Source organism: Aotus nancymaae, unplaced genomic scaffold (genome assembly GCF_030222135.1).
Source record: "Aotus nancymaae isolate 86718 unplaced genomic scaffold, 86718_ANA_hifiasm-v0.15.2.pri h1tg000012l, whole genome shotgun sequence".
In the NCBI taxonomy this organism is placed as follows: domain Eukaryota; kingdom Metazoa; phylum Chordata; class Mammalia; order Primates; family Aotidae; genus Aotus; species Aotus nancymaae.
The window spans coordinates 27,094,403-27,111,220 of NW_026988423.1; the positions used below are offsets into that span (position 1 = coordinate 27,094,403).

Consider the following 16,818-nt stretch of genomic DNA (forward strand, 5'->3'; position numbering starts at 1 on the left):
TAATGAATATAAGAGAAAAACTAAACAAAATTTACACTAAAAAAATACAAAGACCAATGAAAGAAAACTTGCTTTTTTAAAAAACTAAAGAAAATCAACAAACTTCTTTTCAACATATAGTCACCATAAATAAAAAAAATCAACAAACCATTAGCTAAACTAAGAAAAAAAGAGACAAGATCCAAATAAATAAAATCAAAAAACAGCATGGTACTGGTACCAAAACAGAGATATAGACCAATGGAACAGAACAGAGGTGTCGGAGGCGACACAACATATCTACAACCACCCGATCTTTGACAAACCTGAAAAAAACAAGCAATGGGGAAAGGATTCCCTGTTCAATAAGTGGTGTTGGGAAGACTGGCTAGCCATATGCAGAAAGCAGAAACTCGACCCCTTCCTGACACCTTACACTAAAATTGACTCCAGATGGATTAAAAACTTAAACATAAGACCTAACACCATAAAAACACTAGAAGGAAACCTAGGCAAAACCATTCAGGACATAGGCGTAGGCAAGGACTTTATGACCAAAACACCAAAAGCATTGGCAACAAAAGCCAAAATAGACAAATGGGACCTAATCAAACTCCACAGCTTCTGCACGGCAAAAGAAACAGTCAATAGAGTGAATCGGCAACCAACAGAATGGGAAAAAATTTTTGCAGCCTACCCGTCTGACAAAGGGCTGATATCCAGAATTTACAATGAGCTAAAAAAGATTTACAAGAAAAAAACAAACAAGCCCATTCAAAAATGGGCGAAGGATATGAACAGATACTTTACAAAAGAAGACATACATGAGGCCAACAAACATATTAAAAAATGCTCATCATCACTGGTCATTAGAGAAATGCAAATCAAAACTACATTGAGATACCATCTCACGCCAGTTAGAATGGCGATCATTAAAAAATCTGGCAAAAACAGATGCTGGAGAGGATGTGGAGAAATAGGAACACTTTTACACTGTTGGTGGGAGTGTAAATTAGTTCAACCACTGTGGAAAACAGTGTGGCGATTCCTCAAGGACCTAGAAATAGAAATTCCATTTGACCCAGCAATCCCATTACTGGGCATATATCCAAAGGATTATAAATCGTTCTACTATAAGGACACATGCACACGAATGTTCATTGCAGCACAGTTTACAATAGCAAATACCTGGAACCAGCCCAAATGCCCATCGATGATAGACTGGACAGGAAAAATGTGGCACATATACACCATGGAATATTATGCAGCCATTAAAAACGAGGAGTTCACATCCTTCGTAGGGACATGGATGAACCTGGAAAACATCATTCTCAGCAAACTGACACAAGAACACAAAATCAAACACCACATGTTCTCACTCATAGGTGGGTGTTGAACAAGGAGAACACATGGACACAGGGAGGGAAGCACTATACACGGGGGTCTGTTGGGGGGGAGGGGGGGGACAGCGGGGGGGTGGGGAGTTTGGGAGGGATAGCATGGGGAGAAATGCCAGATATAGGTGAAGGGGAGGGAGGCAGCAAATCATACTGCCACGTATGCACCTATGCAACAACCTTGCATGTTTTTCACATGTACCCCAAAACCTAAAATGCAATAAAAAAATAAATAAATAAATAAGTAAATAAAAATAAAATCAAAAACAAGAAGACATCACAACAGACACAATGGGAACCAAAAGGAGTATTAGAGACTACTATGAACAATCATATGCAAATAAATTCAGAAATCTAGAGGAAATGAATAAATTTATGGACACATAGAACTTACCAAGATGGAAACAAGAAGAAACAGAAAACCTGAACAGATCAATAACAAGTAACCAGATTGAATCGTTAGTTTAAAAAAAAGTCTCTCATCAAAGAAAAGTCTAAGACAAGATGACATCACTGTTGAATTCTGCTGAACATTTAAAGAATAATATCAATTCTCCTCAAACTATTCCAAAAAATTAAAGAGGAGTGAATTTTTTCTAACTCACCCTACAAGGCCAGCATAATGCTGATACCAAAGCCAGACAAGAGCATACACACAAAAGAAGAAAATTAGAAGCCAATATCCTTGATGAACATAGAAACAAAAAATTCTCAACACAATAATAGTGAACTGAATCCGACAAAACATCAAAAAGAGAATATACCATGATCAAGTGGCATTTATCCCAGGAATTCAAGGATGGCTCAATATGTGCAAATCGATAAATGTCAACCATCACATCAACAGAAAGAACAAAAGCCGTATGATAATCTCAGTAGATGCAGAAAAAGTATTTGATAAAATTCAACATGGCTTTATAATAAAAACTCTCAATAAAATAAGTATAGAAAAAAAGTACCTCAACATAATAAAGGCCATATATAACAAACCCATAGCCAGCATCATACTGAATGGGGAGAAACTGAAAGCTTATTCCAAGAACTGAAACAAAACAAGGATGGCCACTCTCACCATTCTTATTCAACATAGTAGTGTATGTCCTAGCTGAAGCAATTAGGCAAAAGAAAAAAATAAAGGTAATTCAAATTGAAAATAAAGAAGTCAAATAGTCCCAGTTTGCAGATAACATGATCTTATATATAGAAAAACCTAAAGACTCCACCAAAAAAACAGTTAGAACTGATAAACACATTTAGTAAAGTTGAGGGATACAAAATCAACATGCAAATATCAGTAGCACTTACATATGCCAACAGTGAACGATCTGAAAAAGAAATCAAACTGTTTGATGCAGAAATCTCATTATTGGGTATATATCCAAAGGAATATAAATTGTTCTACCATAAAGACACACATGGACACAAGGGAACAACAGACAACAGGGCCTACTTGAGGGTGGAGGACAGGTAAAGGGTGATGATCAAAAACTACCTATCTATCAAGTACTATGTTTATTACCTGGGTGATGAAATAATTTGTACACCAAACCCTCACAACCCGCAATTTACCTATATAAGAAACCTGCACGTGTATCTCTGAATCTAAAATAAAAGTCAGAAAAGAAAAAAAAAAAAAAAAGGAAAGCAATCCCATTTGCAATAACTACGAAAAATAGAAAATGCCTAGTAATGAACCTAACTTAAAAAGTGAAAAAATTATACAAGAAAAACTATAAAAGTCTGATAAAATATATTGAAGAGGACACTAAAAAATAGAAGGGCATTCCATGCCCATAAAGTGGAAGAATTAATGTTGTTAAAACAACAATACCACCCAAAGCAATCTACAGACTAAATGCAATCCCTATTAAAATACCAATGGTATTCATCACAGAAATAGAAAAAAAAAAAAATCCTAAAATGTATATGGAACCACAAAAGATTCCGAATAGTCAAAGCAATCCTAAGCAAAAAGAACAAAGCTGGAGGCCTCACACTAACTGACTTCAAAATTTACTACAAAACTATAGTAACCAAAACAGCATAGTACTGACATAAAGAAACATAGACCAACTGAACAGAATGGAGAATCCAGATATAAATCCAAGCATTTATAGCCAATTCATCTTCAACAAAGACACAAATAACATACAATGGGAAAAGAACAGTTTTTTCAATACATGGTGCTGGCTCATGTGTTCATCACAGCACTATTCACAATAGCAATAACATGGAATCAATTTAGGTGCCCATCAATACTGGATTGGATAAAGAAAATGTGGTACATATACAACATGGAATACTATCCAGCCATAAGAAACAATGAGATCATGCCCTTTGCAACAACATGGATAGAATTGGAGGACATTATATTAAGAGAAATAAGCCAGGCACAGAAAGACAAATATCACATGCTCTCACTCATATGTGGGAGCTAAAAATGTAGATGTCATGAAGATAGTAGATTGGCGGTTACCAGAGGCTGGGAAAAGTAGAGTGGTGGAGGGGATGAAGGAAAAAAAAGAATATAAATGTAATAATTGCCACTGAACTGCGTACTTAAAATGGTAGAAACAGTAAATCTTATATATACATTTTACCTCAATAAAAAATTTAAAATAATTTAAAAATTTTTAAAGGCACAGCATTTTGAACCCTAAAAAAAAGAAGCTGTAGCATGGGCAATAGAAGCAAAAGCAAACAAATGAGATTATATCAAACTAAAAAGCTTCTGTGCAGCAAAGGAAACAGTCAACAGTCAACAACCTACGGAATGGGAGAAAATATTTGCAAGCTACCTATCTGACAGAGGATTAACGTCCAGCATATATAAGAAATGCAAACATTTCAACAGAAAAAAAAAAATCAACTTGGTTTTTAAACTTTAATTATTTTTTATCATTTTAAAACTAGTTCTTAGTATTGCAATGTTTTATTTCCATAGGTTTTTGGGAACAGAAGATATTCGGTTACATGAATAAGTTATTTTGTGGTGATTTCTGAGATTTTGGTGCGCCCATCACCTGAGCAGTATACACTCAAACAATCTGATTTTAAAATGAACAAATGACCTGAACAGACATTTCTCAAAAGAAGATATACATATGGCCAACAGGCATATGAAAAAATGCTCATCATCACTAATCATCATGGAGATGCAAATCAAAGATGTATCATCTCACCCCAGTTAGGATAACTGTTACCAAAAAGGTAAAAAACCAACAAATGCTGGCAAGAACTCTGAGAGAAGAGAACACTTAAACACTGTTGGTCGGGGTGGGGGAAGGGGGAGGGAAGGGGGAGGAGAGAGGGGGGAAGAGAGAGAGGAGGGGGAGAAGGGGGAGGGGGGAGGGAGGGAGGAAGGGAAAATGGGGGAGGGGGAGGAGGGGGGAGAGACGGAGAGGGAGGATGGGGAGAGGGGGAGGAGGGGGAAGAGGAGGGAGGGAGGGGGAAGGGAGGATAGGGGAGGGAGGATAGGAGAGGGGGGTAGGAGGGGAAGGGGAGGGAGGGGAAGGAGGGGGTAGAGAGGGGGAGGGGAAGGGGAGAGGGGGAGGGGAGGGGGGAGGGAATTAGCCTTACTGTCCCAGGAGCTCAAGACAGATGCTTTAGGCTGAGCACAGTGGCTCATGCTTGTAATCCCAGCACTCTGGGAGGCAGAGGTGGGCAGATCACCTGAGGGGAGTTTAAGACCAGCCTGGCCTACATGGTGAAATCCTGTCTCTACCAAAACTACAAAAATGAGCCGAGCATGGTGGCACGTGCCTGTAATCACAGCTACTCAGTAGCTGAGGCATGAGAATTGCTTGAACCTGGGAAGCGGAGGTTGCAGTGAGCCAAGATCACGCCACTGCACTCCAGCCTGAGTGACAGAGGGAGACTCTGTCTCAAAAAATAATAATAAATAAATAAAAATTTAAAAATGGCTGCTCTAAATGCTAGGTGAAATCATATGTATGTCCAAAAATGTCCAAATATTCAACTCCTGTGTGGAGCTGTCCCATCACAGCATCCCTCTGTTCTAAATCCCTTGATGTTGCCCAACCCCACTGTTGTATTTGCAAATCTCTCACTCTAATATGCTTCATATACACCCAACATTTTAGCCAATTTGAATTGCACACTATTCTCCAAACACATCCCAAACTTCCTGGTCTCTGCTTTTCTTTCTGCTACAGCCTCTAAAATTTCTTCCCTCTCTCCCATATCACTCCTCTGTGTGGCAATGAAGCTGGAAATCAGTCAGTGCACTCGGATGTGAGCTTATTTATTTTGTGCCTTACTGATCCAGTGTTCTCCCAAGCCCCTACTCAGTGGTGAAATAGGAAGGAAAGTCTGCCTAGATTTAGCTGAATTCAGTACAGCAATCTAAATTGTTCTTTAGAACACACTTACCCTTTACGTGGAAAGCTGAATGCCCATCCCCACAGAATGGCCATTTTCTTGCCTGCCTCTCCAGCTCTTTTCTGTTGTGACATCTGAGCATGCCGTGGGGAGGTGGGAAGCGGAAGCTTGCTGGATCTCCTGGTGGAAGTAAAGACCGTGGAATTCTTGAATGTCTCAGCCTCAAGGGCAGGGAGAGAAAATGAAAAGGTGAAATCTACCTTTCCCGTACCCCACTATTTCTCTTCTTTTCCTTTGCATTCCTTCTGTAAGAATCCTAATCTAGCTGGGTGTGGTGGCTCACGTCTGCAACCCCAGCACTTTGGGAGGCCAAGGCAGGCAGATCACTTGAGGTCAGGAGTTTGAGATGAGCCTGGCCAACACAGTGAAACCCCATCTCTACTAAAAATACAAAAATTAGCTTGTCATGGTGGCAGGTGCCTGTAATCCCAGCTACTCAAGAGGCTGAGACAGGAGAATCACTTGAACCTGGGAGGCGGAGGTTGCAGTGAGCGAAGATCACACCACTGCACTCCAGCCTGGGCAACAGAGCAAGACTTTACCTCAGAAAAAAAAAAAAAAAAAAAAGAATCCTAATCTACCACTTGGTAGATGGGTATATAACACCAAAAAAAAGAAGACCAGGTGCTGAGAGTCCAAAAAAACAAGAACACACGCCGAAGCCCCTTCCTAACTTCTGCATTACACTTTTACGCTTGGACCTTGTATGTTGCATTGTTTCAGTGTTTCTTGTATCTCTTAGGGAAAGACTTAAGATGAAGAGCAAAGGAAAGGAGCGAGCCAGGCCACTCCAGCAGGGACTGAAGCAGGTGCGACGGGATGGGGAGAAGAGTGGAAAGTTGGTTGACTACAAGTTTCAAGAGAAGAAAGGGAAATAACAGATGAAAGCAGAAAGCTTTGTCAGAAAGAGCACGTCAAGCCAGGTGCGGTGACTCAAGCCTGTAATCCCAGCACTTTGGGAGGCCAAGGCAGGTGGATCACCTGAGGTCAGGAGTTCAAGACCAGCCTGGCCAACATGGTGAAACCCTGTCTCTACTAAAAATATAAAAACTTAGCCAAGCCTGGTGGTGAGCACCTGTAATCCCAGCTACTTGGGAGGCTGAGGCAAGAGACTCACTTGAACTCGTGAAATGGAGGTTGCAGTGAGCCGAGATTGCATCATTGCACTCCAGCCTGGGTGACAGAGCAAGACTCCATCTCAAAAAAAAAAAAAAAAAAAGAAAGAAAGAAAAAGCATATCCTCCAGGACACCTCTGATTCTCTAGCTTTGTGCTGGGTGCCTCTCTTACTGTGTTCCCACTGTGGTAAACCAACAGAGGCTGGACCCCAGGCAGTGAAGTCTAAAGTCGTGGAAAATTTTCCTAGGTTCTGCAAGTAGGATGGACACAGAAGGGTAATGGCCCTAAAGAGACAAATTCATAGAAACTCAGGCCACTCAGCAGACAGTGGCTGACGACCACTGACCAGAAGGGCCTCCCCAATGGTTTAGCACTGGATGACATTTATGCCTTTGTATGTTCTTGGAGACAGGAGCTCCAATAATGACTGAGATTTAATTTCCTGCCAGCAAATTGATTATTTTGAAATTTTTTAAAGTAAATTAAGAAATTTGATACGCTTTGTACACCTGGGTTTGTACACTAAGATCTGTTCCCACTATAATAGCCTAGCTTATCCCGGGTGAATTTGAACCTGGAGGTACCTCTTTTAGTGTAAGACCTTATGCTCTCCACCCAGTGTCCAGTCAGCTTGGATATGTGCCTAGGCTACTGACTGTCCCATTATTAATAGGCAATATGAACCTAACACCATGATAATAAACAGCAGAACATTCCCTGACTCTTCCTTTTTTTCTTTTTTAAGACAGAGTCTCACTCTGTCGCCAGGCTGCAGTGCAGTGGCATGATCTTGGCTCACTGCAACTTCCGCCTCTCAGGTTCAAGCGATTCTCCTGCTTCAGCCTCCCGAGTAGCTGGGACTACAGGTGTGCACCACGCCCATTAAGTTTTATATTTTTAGTAGAGACAGGGTTTCACCATGTTGGCCAGGATGGTCTCCATCTCTTGACCTTGTTAATCACCCGCCTCAGCCTCCCAAAGTGCTGGGATGACAGACATGAGCCACCATACCCAGCTGACTCTTCCTTTTTAAGGCTCAGAATTCATGCTAGGAGATGTATATCATATATTTATACATATCATGTTGTGTGATGCTATTTTATATTTATGTAAAATATAGACATGAGTGATACTACTTTATCTATAAAATAGTATCACATAGTATAATATCTTGCCCATTTTCAACAGTGCTGAAGACTTCATTGAGCTTATTTGTGAGCCATCAGCATCTTCACCAAGTGATTCCTCTCTTTTCTCCCTCAGCCCAGTCATCAAGTTCCACACACTCAAGGCCTGAGACAGGTTGCTGAACATATATATGTTAGACAAATGTGTTCAAGACTAAAGCCCTCAGAGAGTCCTGAGACTAAGCATCCTAAGGCCCTTCACATTCTGACTTCAAACTACCTTTCCGGTTTGTCTTTCAGCACCCACTTGCTGTGTGAAGACACACACAGACACACACACACACACACACAACCACACACAAACATGCAAACACTACAATTTATCCACATCCAGCAGCTTCCCTTTCTTGAATGTGCCACAGTCACTTACACTTTTGTGTCCCTACACGCACACAGTATTCTTTCTTGGGAATGCCCTCCTGTTTCTGTCCCCCTCCACCTGATTAACACCAACTGAAACGTCAAAATGCATCTCAGATGTCCCTCCCTCCCCTGAATCAGGACAAGTTAGAACACCCTCGTCTCTGGGCTTGGAGTGTTCAGAGAACACTTTGTTCCATAGTGCATACATTTGAGAGCAACTGGTTTATCTGCCCAGTCACTAACCCATCAGCTCCCACGGCATCTACTATGTGTGTGTATCTTTGGATTCCTAGTTTATTGCAGTATCAAGCACAGAGTAAGCACTTTATATATATTTCCTATATAAATGAGTGACTGAATAAAGGAGGTGATCAGGAAGTCAAAGGGAGTACACTGCCCACTATAGGAATCAAATGAATTTGGATGAGATGCTCACGCTCAATCCTATTTTAATAGCTTGCCAAATAAATTTTTTCCTTATGTTTTTCTTTTTTAATCAAAAAAATTAAATTTAATATAGAAATGAGCTTTTGCCATGCTGCCCCAGGCTGGCTCGAACTCCTGAGCTCAAGCAATTCACTCATGTCAGCCTCCTAAAGTGTTGGGATACAGGCGTGAGTTACCAAACCCAGCTCAAACACATTTTTAAGTGGATATTTTTCATATACTAATGCCATTCCTAGGCCTTATCCTAAAGAAAACATTTTAGATGCATTTAGCTATAGCATAGATTTATTTTGTATAGCACTCTTTTTTTTTTTTTTTTTGAGATGGAGTCTCGCACTGTCACCCGGGCTGCAGTGCAGTGGCACGATCTCAGCTCACTGCAACCTCTGCGTCCTGGGTTCAACCTCTGCGTCCTGGGTTCAACCTCTGCCTCAGCCTCCAGAGCAGCTGGGATCACAGGCACCCGCCACCACGCCCAGCTAATTTTTGTATTTTTTAGTAGAGACAGACTCACTATGTTGGCCAGGCTGGTCTCAAACTCCTAACCTCGTGATCTGCCCCTCCCGACCTCCCAAAGTGCTGGGATTACAGGCAAGAGTCACTGCGCCTGGCCCATATATTGCTCTTGAGCATAGAAAAAAAACAAGAAAATACCCACCAAATTAATCAAGGTATTTTTTAAACTTCTTGTTCAGACTGCAACTGTTCAGAATACCTCAGAGTTGTTGATATCTGTATTTTCCCACATACTATTTATGGCCTTATGTACCATCAATGGCATTAGCCATTAAATGCTTCTAAAATGATGGAATAACTTGTAACTTTTGCCTGCATTTTCACTTCTATGATCTTTAAAATGCTCACTGCACTTGCATTTGGAGAGTGTTGTGACCTACACATTTTGTAAGTACATGCTGTTCACTTGAAAGGCTGGTGATTCTTGGCCATTGCAAGTAAGCAGTTTTCTGCTTTTGCAGCACCAATAATAATTAGCTTTTTACCTTTCACCATTAAGGAGCCTCATATACTTAACTTATCACAGTCTTTTTGCAAAGAAACAATTTCACAGATCTCTTTCACCATATAGTGGAGAATCCAGTCCGAAGGAATAATATTCATCTTCTCCGATACCAGATTGAGTCAGGGTACTCCAGACAAACAGGAGCAATAGGATATATACATAGATAGATGAAAGAGGGTTTATTAGGGGAATTGATTCATGTGACAATGGTGGCTGAGAAGTCCCATGACAGGCTGTTTGCAAGTTAGAGACCCCAGAACCCTGGTGGTAAGGCTCCATCGAAGTCCAAAGGCCTTAGAACCAGGGAAGCCAATGGCGTAACTCTTGGTCCAATGCTGAAAGTCTCAGTACCCACGGGTCCCCTGTAAGTCCTTGAGTCCAAAGGCCAGTGAGTTTAGACTTCTGATGTCCAAGGTAGCACCAGTAAAGCCTGTCCCAGCTCTCAGAGAGAGACCAATTTGTCTTCTGTATTTGTTATTTCTGGGCTCACAGCAAATTGGATGGTGCCCGCCAGCACTGATGGCGGATCTTTCCTGACCTGGTCCACTCAGACCACACACTAAGCTCCTCTGGAAACACCTTCACAGGCACACCTAAAATCATGCTCTCGCAGGTTTCTAGGTATTTCTTTTCCCAGTCAAGTTCACACTAAAATCAACTTCACGAATCCACCCCTTGTCAACTTGGCACTCATATGTATCTCCTTCAACCATACTTAATTTCCAAATAAAGGCAATAACAAGGTAATAGTTCCACCTAACATAGCACAAATGTGGTTTGCAGGATCTTAGATGCTAGAATTTTTAGATTTTGTGAATTTTAGTTTTTAGAGATTTCAACAATTGGGATTAAGGCATTCAGACTGTCTTTCGGGATTATGATCCAAATTCAAGCCAGCACATATAAGGAATATGGCAGTGTGAAAGATACTTCATTAACTGTGACCTCACTTGACTCTCATAATATTCCTCTGATCCTTGATCCTTGTTAAGTTCCTGATGTTAGTGATGGAGCCAGGATTGAGCTACTGTAAACTAGATTACTAGCTTTCCTCTTTCTCATTGCTTCCAGTCACAGGCATTGTCCAAAGTTCTGGACTCTGGCAGACATTCCTGAGGTGTCTTTGAGATCAATACTCTGACCTTGCTCCAGTTTTTCCTTGAATTTACCCACCTGAGTTTTTTTCTGATACCTCCAATCACGGGTACAACTGAGCTCTTCAGCAGCTCCTACCACTGCCTCCACTTTCTCCTATTTCTGATCATGGGGCCAGCTCCCTTCCAGTCAGACAAGTCAGAGTCTCTGTCCACTTTCATTCTGAACCTTCCTTAACATTCAGCTCCATCTCCACACCATGTCTTGTATCCGTCTCCATTCTCCTGCTCTGGGGCAGGCTCCTAGGGCCAGGTACTTCTTCCATTATGACAATGTCCTAACAATCACCTCTCCAACGCATTCTGCCTGCTTCTGGGACCAGACTCACGAGACATCTGGGGCTCCACATTCACTACCGAATATCAATGCACTCTTTGTCCTAAATCCTCACTGATTTATTTTCTGATGAGTTGTAGTCATGAGCCAAATGAGATCCCCGCCCCCATCCTCTGAAACCTGCTCATACCTGCAGGCCCCTTTCAGACTCTGTGTCTTCGTCAGAGGTCAGCAAACTATGGCCTGTGGTCCAAAGTGGCCTGCTGCCGAGCAAAGGATGGCTTTTGCCTGTTTAAATAGCTGAAAAAATCAAAAAAAGACAACCATTTTGTGACACATGAGAATTAAGTGAAATTCAAATTTCAGTGTCTATAAGCAGGGTTTTATTGGAACACAGTCATGCCCGTCTGTTTACCTACTGCCTATGGCTAGTTTCATGCCACAGTGGCAGAGCTGAGGAGTCACCACAGAGAATATACAGCCCATGAACCCGAAATAGTGACCATTACAGAAAAAGGTTTGCCAATTTCTAGTCTATGCTATGATGTTGCCAATCTTGATGACTACACTTGTTTTTAAAATATTTCTGATACATATTGTAAATGTTTCTCTGTTTGTCACTTCGGATATTGCTTAATGTCTATAAGTTTTTACTTTTGTGAGATCAGTTCCATCTGTGTGTGCATTTATGATTTACCCTTCCTGTTATGCTAGAAAGGTCTTGGCTGGACATGGTGGCTCATGTCTATAATCCCAGTACTTTGGGAGGCAGAGGTGGGTGGATCGCCTGAGGTTGGGAGTTTGAGACCAGCCTGACCAACATGGAGAAACCCCATCTCTACTAAAAACACAAAATTAGCTGTGCATGGTGGCACATGCCTGTAATCCCAGCTACTTGGGAGGCTGAAGCAGGAGAATTGCTTGAACCCAGGAAGTGGAGGTTGCAATGAGCAGAGATCACGCCATTGCACTCCAGCCTGGCCAACAAGAGCGAAACTCCATCTCAAAAAAAAAAAGGAAGAAAGGTCTTACCTGTGTTGATCACATTAAAATACTCATATTTTCTTCTAATTTTTTTTTTTTTTTTTTAAGAGATGGGATCTCGCTATGTTGCCCAAGCTGGTCTTGAACTCCTGGGCTCAAGTGATCCTCCTACCTCGACCTCCCAAAGTGCTGGGATTACAGGTGTGAGCCACCACGCCCAGCCCTTCTAATTTTTTAGTGATTTATTTTCAATCTTTTAACTTTTTCCCAAATATGGGATTTCTGTTGGTGACTGCTATGAATTAAAGAAAGTTAGATTTTATTCAAATCATTATTCAATTGTTCTAGCACCATTTGTTGAATATATTTTCCTGATGATGGGAAAAACTACCACTAAAATACACTGGGTGCCAAGTACCATGGTTCACACCTATAGTCCCAGCTATTCAGGAGGCTGAGGCTGGAGGATCACTTGAGCCCAGGAGTTCAAGGCTGCAATGAGCTATGATCACACCACTGCCCTCCAGCCTGGACAATAGAACAAGTGCCTGTCACTAAAACAATAAAATACAACAAAATGAAATAAAATAAAATAAAATAAAATACACTAAGTGCTTTGCGGCTTGCCTGTCTCTGGCCTCTCAATTTGTAACCACCTGACGAGTTCTCCTTGCCTACTGTCTAGACAGAGCCAATTTATCAAGACAGAGAAATTGCAATAGAGAAAGAGTTAAATTCACGCAGAGCCAGCTGTACAGGAGACCAGAGATTCATTATTACTCAAATCAGTTTCCTCAAAGACTTGCAGGTTGTGGGTTTTTCAAAGATAGTTTGGTGGACAAGAGGGTAGGGTAGGAGACATGCTGATTGGTTGAGTTGGAGCTGAAATCATAGGGAATTGAATCTGTCTTATGTTGAGTCAGTTCCTGCATGAGGGCCACAGGACTGGTTGGCAGGTCCAGGTTGGCCCATCTAGTTGCCAGAAATGCAAAAACCTAAAAAGACATCTCAAAAGGCCAGTCTAAGGTTCTACAATAGTTATGTTATCTTCAAGAGTAATTGAGGCTGGGTGCTGTGGCTTACACCTGTAACCCCAGCACTCTGGGAGGCCAAGGCAGGCGGATCACTTGATGCCAGGTTTTCGAGACCAGCCTGGCCAACATGGTGAAACCCTGTCTCTACTAAAAATACAAAAATTAGCTGGGTATGGTGTCACACACCTGTAGTCCCAGCTACTCAGGAGGCTGAGGCGTGAGAATCACTTAAACGAGGGGAGGCTGAAGTTGCAGTGAGGCAAGATTGCATCACTGCCCTCCAGCTTAGGCAACAGAACAAGACTCACTCAAAAAAAAAAAGAAAAAAAAGTAATTGGGCAAGTTACGAATCTTATGACCTCCAGAATAATGGCTGGTAATTATTTAGAATTCAAGCCCCTCTCAGCCTAACTTGGTGGCTTTTCATTCGTTTTACAACAATTTAGTTTGGGGGAAGGGCTCTTATCATTTAAGCTATAAACCAAATTTCTCCCAAAGAAATTTGGCTTGACCCATGCCCAGGAATGAGCAAGACAGCCAACTCGTGAAGCCAAAAGCAAGAGGGAGTCAGCCATGTCAGATTTCTCTCACTGTCATAATTTTCTCCGTTGTAATTTTTCTGCAAAGGCAATTTTATATTCTGTGCCACTACTCTATTTTGGCAGTTCTACATATGTTTTAAATATAGTAGCATTAGATATTTTAATACCTGCTTAAGAATTCCCTTTATTGCTCCATGTTTCAAATTATACTTAACATTTTCCTCTGTTCTTTCTCTTAGGTGAAGTTTAGAGGTGCAAAACAATTGTTCGTGGTTTTGATTACATGTTAATTTTAGAAGAATTGCCATCCAAACTTTATATAGTTTATATAGGTTCTCCAAAGCTAGGCATATACTAATACAATTAATGTCCTAATAATCCTATTAGGTAAATACAATTATTAATTCCCATTTTACAGATGAGGAATCTAAGTTACCACAGTACTACAGTTCAATATCACAGAACCCACAGGTTAAGAGGCACAGATTCCATTAATACTGCTTTCACTTTAGATGCCAGTCACAAGTTCAGCGGTCCCCAGGCCACCCATACTTCTGACCAACTGAATACAAATTCAGGGGTTCCCACAATCTTCTCAGGTTTGATAACGTACTATCATTACTCATAAAACTCAGGAGTACACTATATTTCTAATTACAGTTTTATTGTAAGTATACAAGTTAGGACCAGTCACATGAAAAGACCATAGAGTAAGATCTGGAAAGGTCCAGAATGCAGAGCTTTTGTGCCCTCTCCCTGTGGAATTAGGATGTGCTACCTTTCAGCACATGGATATGTTCACCGCCCAGGAAGCTCCACTAAGCTTCAGTGTCCAGAGATTTTGTTGGGATTTCCTTACATAGCAAGATTGATGGACCCATTGGTGATATGATTAAACTAAATCTCTAGTCCCCCAAATCTCCCCGGAAGAGGTCGAACAGATATCAGCCCACTCACAGCTCAAACCCTCTAGTCTCATGCTTGGTGTTTCTGACATGACCAGCTCCCAACCTGAGTCATCTCACTAGCATTAATTTGGGTATGGTCCAAAGAGCTCATGAATAACAAGGGCATTTCTATTGCTCAGGAAACCCAAGGATTTAGAATCTTTCTTTTAGCAGTCAGGTGCGATGATCAGTCAAATTCTTTATTCTAACAAATGGACACAAAAAGATTAATCACTTTCCCAAGGTCACATAGTAAATGATTGAGATGGCTTCACACTCAAAAAATGTGATCCAGAGCTCACCATTTTTTTTTTTTAGATTGAGTCTAGCTTTGTCACCCAGGCTTGAGTGCAGTGGCATGATCTTGGCTCACTGGAACTTCCAAGGCTGTTTAAGCGATTCTCCTGCCTCAGCCTCCCAAGTAGCTGGGATTACAGGTGCCCACCACCATGCCTGGCTAATTTTTGTATTTTAGTAGAGACAGGGTTTCACCATGTTGGCTGGACTGGTCTCGAACTCCTGACCCCAGGTGATCCACACACCTCGGCCTCCCAAAGTGCTGGGATTACAGGAGTGAGCCACCGTGCAGCCACACTTTTTCATTTGTTAAAAAAAAAAAAGGCATAGAATGCTACACAAATCTGTGTGTCATCCTTGCCACACATGCTAATCTTCTCTGTAGCATTCCAATTTTAGTATACGTGCTACTGAAGCGAGCACACGTTATGCGCTTTATTAGGACACACATACCAAGTGGTAGGTGCCCAAGCTTAATTTGTATAGCCACTAGTTAAAGACAACCCAAGAAACATGCAGCCACCAGGAAAGTGCTGTGATGACGCTAAAATCAGGCGATCAATGTCCTCCTAAGCCAGGAAAACATGAAACAAATGTGGGAAGTCCATTGGAATCCTCAAAACCCAGAAACAAGTGAAATAATGACAATTTTTTTTTTTTTTTTTGAGACGGAGTCTTGCTCTGTCACCAGGCTGGAGTGCAGTGGCGCAATCTCGGCTCACTGCAACCTCCGCCTCCTGGGTTCAAGTGATTCTTCCGCCTCAGCCTCCCGAGTAGCTGGGACCACAGGTGCGTGCCACGACGCCAGGCTAATTTTTTTATATTTTTAGTAGAGACAGGGTTTCATCGTGTTGGCAAGAATGGTCTCGATCTCTTGATCTCGTGATCCGCTTGCCTCAACCTCCCAAAGTGCTGGGATTACGGGCGTGAGCCACCGCGCCCAGCCAATAATGACAATTTTTAATTAGCAAAATGTTTGATTTTAAATGGGTCCTAAAGTTTTGAATACAGTGCTTTAACTCCAAGTCCTTTTTCTGAAATATTTCAGAGTCCTCAGATATTTATAAAATATTTGCATGAAGCGTTTTAGACCAGTGGTTCTCAAATATCAATTCCTAAATCAGTACCAAACCTTGATAAATTTTTCACCCCTTTGTAACAAAATTATAAAAATAAGAAAGATATAATGATCATTCCATTAAGCTAAATATTCAATTAAAAGGATTATCCTTTTTCTCTCTCTCTTAGGAAAAAAACAAACAAACAAACAAACACTTTCTCTTTCGCTTTCGGAGCTTCCCTACACATGCTCTTTGGAAGCTATTGTCCTTTAGAGGTAAGAGGACGCCAAATATAGATGCATTTTTTTTATATATATATTAGCAAAAGAAAAAGCTGGCAGCCATGCATTGCCTTTATTTATTTATTCTGGATTTTATTAGGGTTTTTTGTTTGATAATTTGATTGTTCTCTTGTTAAGTTTTATAATTCATAAAAATCTTGATCCAGGTGAGGTGTGGAAAAAATTAAAATGTAGCCGGGCGCGGTGGCTCATGCCTGTTAATTCAAGCACTTTGGAGGCCAAGGTGGGCGGATCACCCGAGGTCGGGAGTTAAAGACCAGCCTGACCAACATGGTGAAGTCCTGTCTTTAAAAAAGAAAAAAAAAAT

General features: G+C 41.2%; 1 non-coding gene across 1 annotated transcript; it reads right to left on the reverse strand.

Moving 5' to 3' along the window:
- Positions 1-15,468: 15,468 nt before the first annotated feature.
- Positions 15,469-15,571, reverse strand: LOC135274665 (U6 spliceosomal RNA). Its single transcript, XR_010342454.1, has one exon. It is a non-coding gene; the product is annotated as a U6 spliceosomal RNA (small nuclear RNA).
- Positions 15,572-16,818: the final 1,247 nt, after the last annotated feature.